Source organism: Gavialis gangeticus, unplaced genomic scaffold (genome assembly GCF_001723915.1).
Source record: "Gavialis gangeticus isolate Ggan-Ray unplaced genomic scaffold, GavGan_comp1, whole genome shotgun sequence".
NCBI classification, from domain to species: Eukaryota; Metazoa; Chordata; order Crocodylia; family Gavialidae; genus Gavialis; species Gavialis gangeticus.
The window spans coordinates 2,183,821-2,189,912 of NW_017728960.1; the positions used below are offsets into that span (position 1 = coordinate 2,183,821).

Genomic DNA, 6,092 nt, shown 5'->3' on the forward strand with positions numbered 1-6,092 from the left:
GGGTGGGGGCTCAGTGCCATGTAGCCTGGGCCACGTGACTTGTCTTTGCTTGGCATCTCACAAATAGCTGCATGCATCTCTCTCCCACCCAAAAGGCCTTTTGGCCCAGTCCAAGACCCCCGGGTTCATCAGAGCATCTGTGGCAGCTGGAGGTGGGCTGGGTGGGGGAATAGGCTGGCAGCAGGGGTGCTCCCCATGTGTCTGGGTTCAGGCCAGTGGGGTTGGCTTTCATGGGGACAGGGCAGAGTTATGCTCTGGTTTTAGGCCCCAGTTGCCAACCCCAAGGAAACCAGGTGCCTTTGACCTCAGCCATGCAGACCCCTGCCTAGCTCCGCGGTGTCAATTTTCCCTAGCTGCCAGCGAGGGAGGGCATGCATTCGTCTAGGCATCCCCCCCATGGGGAGCTGCGACTTATGGCGCTTTTCCCACTTCCAGAATCGGGACAAACCCGGGTACATCAACAGCCTTTTCAATGAGACTGACAAAAATAAAGACAAGAAACTGAGCTTTGAAGAGTTCACTAAGATCCTGGCTAAACTGGCCTATGACACCCACTGCATCCACCACAATTTAAACCGGTGTCGCCCAGACCAAGACTAAAGCCCTGAGTGCAGTCCCAGGCTGGAGGAAACCCTGGACCAGATGACTCTGCCCCCGCTGCAGAAATCTCCCATGCCCAGAATTGCCTGTGCCCATCTGCCCACAGGGGCCTGATGTGAGACAATAAAGCTGCTGTTGAAACCCCCTGCTTGTGCTCTTATTGCCCATTTCCCTCTTGCAGCATGGCTGGATCATGCTGTGTGCCCTGGGGCAATGGGGCTGGGGGGAGCTTAGCCCAGGGGGCCTGATCAATCCCTGGGGCCAGAGCAGGGCATTGCTCCTACCCTGCCTGCAGCTTTGGGGTATGGGGCAGCCCCTGCAGCAGGTGGCTGTGAGCCCACGCTGGATAGCAGGAGTGGCAAGATCCTCCATGGGAGAGAGGAGGCCAGTGCATGGGCTGAAGATCTGCATAGGGCTACATGGGAGTGGGGGGGCACTGGGGTGAGGGGGCCTTTTGCAGTGCATGGGATCACGCTTAACCATCAATGGCTTTCACTCACCGGTGGCAGGGAGCCACAGCCCAGAGAGTGAACTCGGTGGAGTTGTGATCACAAAGCTGCTCCTGTCTGGACAGATCTGATGCCATCACAGGGCAATGCAGCCAGGGAGGCAAAGCTGAACTGCAGCCTGGGGCCCCTTGGAGCCTATACTTGAGAGCTGGGCTGAGACCGAAGGCTGCATCTCCTGGGAGTGGGGGGCAAAACACAGAAGCAAAGAGGATCCTGGAAGGGACCTGTGGGGGTCCCATTGAGTCAGACCGCTGCCTGAGGCAGGATCAGTCCTGCCCGAACCACCCCAGACAAATCCATCCTCTAATCCGACTGTCACCCCTGACACAGCACAAGACCTCACGTCTGCTCCCGCTACCAGGAAAGCAGCGGGGCTGTGGGAGCCAGCATCCGGTTTTATTAAAGGTTGTTAATACACCCCAGAGGAGGCTGTGGCCCCACTACAGAGGAAGGCAAACCCCTCCTCCCCCATCTGTACCAATGTGACAGGGGGGAATTTCCTTCCTGACCCCAAATGCAGCATGGGTTTGACCCTGAGTGGAGGGGAAGAGGGTTTATGCCCCAGCAGAAGCACTGGCACTGCCCAGTCCAAATCCCCAACCTGGGCGGCAGCCAGCACTCAGTGCCTTGGCGAAGGCTTAAAACCCCCCAACATATGGAGCAGAAAGGGATGGAAGGGTGTATCCATTTTGGAAGTAATTAAGATGACACCCTTGACCAGTCCCAGGGGGTTCTGACACTCTCCCAGCTGCCTCGGCTGAGGTCCTTCTGCCTGCGTTTGGTGCAATTTGCTCCCATTTCGAAGGCCTGGACCCCCGCGGGGGTACCCTCATGCAGGGGAGGTCATTTTGTCCAGGTTTCCTCCACCCCCTGCTGGGCTCTGCTGCAAAGCACCCAGTTGCCCCATCAGGCTCACAGCCTTCTTCTCACCCCAGTAAGCTGCTTCCCCCACTTCAGGCTGCAAATACCCCGGGAGATGCAACGCACCAGGACTGAGCGTTCAGCTGCTGCCGCCTGGTGGAAGGAACGGGCCTGGGCCCAGCCCCAGAGAAGCAAATGCAGCAGCTGGGTATGTAGCCTGCAGCATGCTGCAGTTGGCCAAGACACCCAGGCTTGAGGATGTCTGCTGCCGGAGGGCATGGCTCATCTCCAGGCTGGCACTGTCTCGCTGGAGGCTGCTCTAATGTCTGCGTGGCCCTGGGGGCATAGCTTGTGCCAGGCACTTGCATGCCAAGGGCCTCAGTGCCACCACAAACCACAGATCTGGGCTCGGCCGGCTGGAAGCAGAGGGGGGCTAAGAGCTCCCGACCCTGCACAGCCCGTCCTGAGCTGCAGCAACAGCCCAGTTGCTCTCTCCATGCAGAAGCGCTGGGCTCGCTGCTTTGGGCAGCTCCTGGCCACTTGGAGAGAGAGCAGGACACGATCCTACCAGCATCCATGGCTTTAATAGCGCCCTTGTTGTGGAACCCCCTGGGAGGGGGTGGCATTTGGCACCCTGGCTCGTGTGACCCCTGGGGCTGTGGGAAAACCTGGAGGCCCCTCCTGGCTGGGCTGCACCAGGGGGTCCCCAGGCTCACAGTACAAGATGCACAGAAGGTAAGCGGGTGGCACTGTGCTGCTCTCCCCCATCGAGACCACCCTGAGCAGGCCAGGGGAAGGCAGTGCCGTGCATCATCTCTGCACAGATAAAGCAGAGATTGCCCTGAATCAGAGCACAGCTGTGTAGCAAGGCCTGCGAGGGACAGGAGCAGCTCAGCTGCAGGCAGCGCTGGCCTGTGGCAGGAAATGTGCACAGCAGCCGGCTGCTTCCTGGCTGAGGGACCTGGCACGTAAGCCTGCAACTGGCTCCGGCAGTCTAGTGTAGCGGCGCCAGGAAATCAGACAAGACGGAGAGGCTTTCTTGTGGGGTCTAGAGGCATGGAGAGTAGCTCACCCTCCCTCCTCCTCTTACCCTCGTTAAGTGTAATGTCTGGTACTGCACAGGTTTCGGGTGAGAGAAACCCCTACCCTGGCTGAGAGCTTCTCTCCATATGCAGCAAAAACCCACAGCAGGAAACATTTGCCTCCCTGAGGAATTTACAGTCTAAATTGACTGGGAGGAAGGAAGGGCTGCCGAGAAGGGAAGCTGAGGTGCAGGGAAGATGAGGGAGCATGCCCAAGGGCCCAGCACCAGTCTGTGGCAGAGACAGCTGCACACCCAGGTCTCAGTGGCCAGGCTCCTGGCAGGACTCAGTGCTGCCGACCACTGACATCTGCTCCCTGCCTGGGGGTGGTGAATGAGATGTCCCCACTGATGCTTTCCATCTCAGCCTCCTGGCGCGGCTTCAGCCATTGTGGGAGATGCAGGGGATGGGCAGCCTGTGGGGCACCAGGCCTGAGATTAGGACTGCTCAAATGTCCTCTGAGTAACTAGAGCCAGGTGCCGCACTTTATCTGTGCACTGCTGGAGCCAGGGAGGGAGTGACTATGGGAGAGTCTCTGGCTGGGTTGCATGGACAAGTCTGGTCGGGTTTTTGGGCCGGGGTATTTGCGGTGTCATCCTGCCGGGGCCATAAAAATGCACCCAGCTACCTGTGAACACCATCCCCATGGCCTAGGGGCTGAGGGCTCAGCTGAGGGACCCCCATAGCATGGTGCTCTGCTGCCCAGATGTGAGTGCTGTCCATCTGCCAACCTGGATTGGCTCCACTAATGAGGCTCCCAACAGAATCAGTTTTGTGAGGACTTCAGGATGGAGCTTAGTGGGAAGGATCTGAACAGATTGCTGGCAGAAGGGAGTTTGCTGAAACAGCTGGATCCAGCCTCTGCCTCTATCCCCCCATGCAGCCTCAGCCCTCTGAGATGTGCCAGAATGAGCTGCACTGCCAGGCAATATCAGATAGGGCGCTTGTCCACATGACACCTCTCCTGTTTCCATGTTATGCTTTTCCTATGTCCACGCGACAAAAATCGCCATTAAGCTACCTAAATAGCATCTGTGTATCCATGTTTTAGATTTTTTTTTATCATTTTAGATTTTTGTTTTTATTGTGGTAATTTAAAACAGCTCTGACATGTTTTATTTTTAGCTCTGGAATTTCTTCTATGAGAGTTATTTTTATTGTTTTAAATTTGTAATGTGGATCTGACTTACGCCCAAAAACGTGATTTTCCCTGCTTTGCCATTATTGCACCACCAGGTGCCACTTGGGTTCACTTGTAAATCCACGGAAATCCATAGAAGTTCATCTGATTTCTCCTGCACTGATTTTTCCGGACGCATGGAAGGAATTGTCATGCCAGTGACTTGGAGCAGGCTGAGCATGAATGCAGGGCACCAGAGGAACAGGGCTTAGGCTGATTCAGAGCCCCTGTGTGTAGGCCAATGCGGGGAGCTGGCTGACAGGTAATAAGAATTAGAAGAGTTTGCAGACACACCTCCCTGCTCTGGCTTCCTCTGTCACAAGGCCAGAAAGTCTCTCAATGATGGCCGTGCAAAACCTTGCACTTGGTGGGAACATTTAGAAAGCTCTCAGTGGAGAATCCACCCTATCCCCACAAATCCTCTTCCCTGAGCTTATTACTTCTACAGCTAACGATTTTGCATCACTTTGCTAGAATACAGGTATGGCAAAAGGGTGTGAGGACAGGTAAAATCTTTTAGTGCAAGGAATCCAATGAGTTGGAGCCTTAGGGCGCTTGTATACGTGACGGGGGTTTAATCCTCAGTAAACTAAACAGGTTTATTAAAAATTGACAGCCCCAAAGTAAAAGTTGCAGCCCTAACACCTCAAATCTCTTGCCCCTGGTCTGGACTCGGTGCAACGGTATAGGCCTGCTTGCGGTATGCATCCTTGGCATTACATCCTAGAAAACAAACACATTGTGAAAGCCGGTTGCAGCAGCTTCCTGGTGTTATACAGAGCTTTGTCATAGCTCTTGTTTAATCTTTTGGGTCTAGTTGCAACAGCCCAGACCTTGGAAGGCTGCTTGTGGATTAGCTAATGCCCGCTGGTGAGGATGAGTCACACCCTTAGAAACTTAACCGAGAGTCGCACCGCTTTTGGGATTACAAGGACTGTGCTACAATGCTGGCTGGCTAAACAGGGCCTAGTTAAGATCCTTCTCCACACTCCACCCAGGGATATTTTGTGTCCAACTGTCTTCAGCAGGTTGCTCAAGTCCTGACCGTAGCCTTTTGGGTGGAGTGGGGGCTTTTACACCCCCCTGCAGTGTTACACAAGGGCAGTTTCACAAGCAAGGAGTGTGACAAAAGCACCAAGCCTGGAAACCTGCAAGATGTGGCTACACCGGGAAAAGTTTAAAGCAACCCAATGGCAGAGAGAAGCCACCTGCTAGCATCAGGCCTCTTATGTGTTACCTGCATTGGGGAGGCTTTGAGTGGTATTGGCTGAGACCAATGCCTCACTGCGCTCGGGGCTGTACGTACACGCAGGAGGGAATGGAGTGCAGGCAGATTGGGGACTGCATCAAATAGGGGTGGATTTTGTGAAAGATCAAAAAGCAGGCTTTTCTGCACCTCCTGCGTCATGTGCCTGGGACCTGGGTTTCGGCAGGATTATGCCCATCCTCTGCAGGCCTGGTTCTTGGCTTCCTACAGCTTCTTTCCAGGGGCCCATAGGTGGAAACTCCCCTGGCCTGGGGGAGCTGGGAGGAGCTCTGAGCTCATCCTTCCCAGTGCCTTTGCTACACTGCTCCAGGGCTTGGACTGCCACAGAACTGGCTCCAGCATCTGGGAGTCTGAGGATGTGCTGCATGCGGTGGAAAACATGGTCTGGATCTGTGCTGCGCTGCAGGCGATGCATAGATTCATAGATGTTAGGGTTGGAAGGGACCTCAATAGATCATTGAGTCCGACCCCCTGCATAGGCAGGAAAGAGTGCTGGGTTCAGATGACCCCAGCCAGATGCCCATCCAACCTCCTCTTGAAGACCCCCAGGGCAGGGGAGAGCACCACCTCCCTTGGGAGCCCATTCCAGCAGG

The 6,092-nt window shown here is 55.3% G+C and overlaps 2 long non-coding RNA genes across 2 annotated transcripts in view; one reads left to right on the forward strand and one right to left on the reverse strand.

Moving 5' to 3' along the window:
- The first annotated feature begins 437 nt into the window (after nt 1–437).
- Nucleotides 438–5,459, forward strand: LOC109302375. The gene is made up of 3 exons (XR_002098746.1): nt 438–688; nt 3,311–3,316; nt 5,448–5,459. It is a non-coding gene; the product is annotated as an uncharacterized LOC109302375 (long non-coding RNA).
- LOC109302453 overlaps nt 1,978–6,092 on the reverse strand; it is a 14,083-nt gene continuing 9,968 nt past the window's right edge. Inside the window, exons 3-4 of the long non-coding RNA XR_002098796.1 lie at nt 3,353–3,364; nt 1,978–1,992 (exon numbers count right to left, since the gene is read on the reverse strand). This is a non-coding gene — a long non-coding RNA (uncharacterized LOC109302453). The remainder of the gene's footprint in view (nt 1,993–3,352; nt 3,365–6,092) is intronic.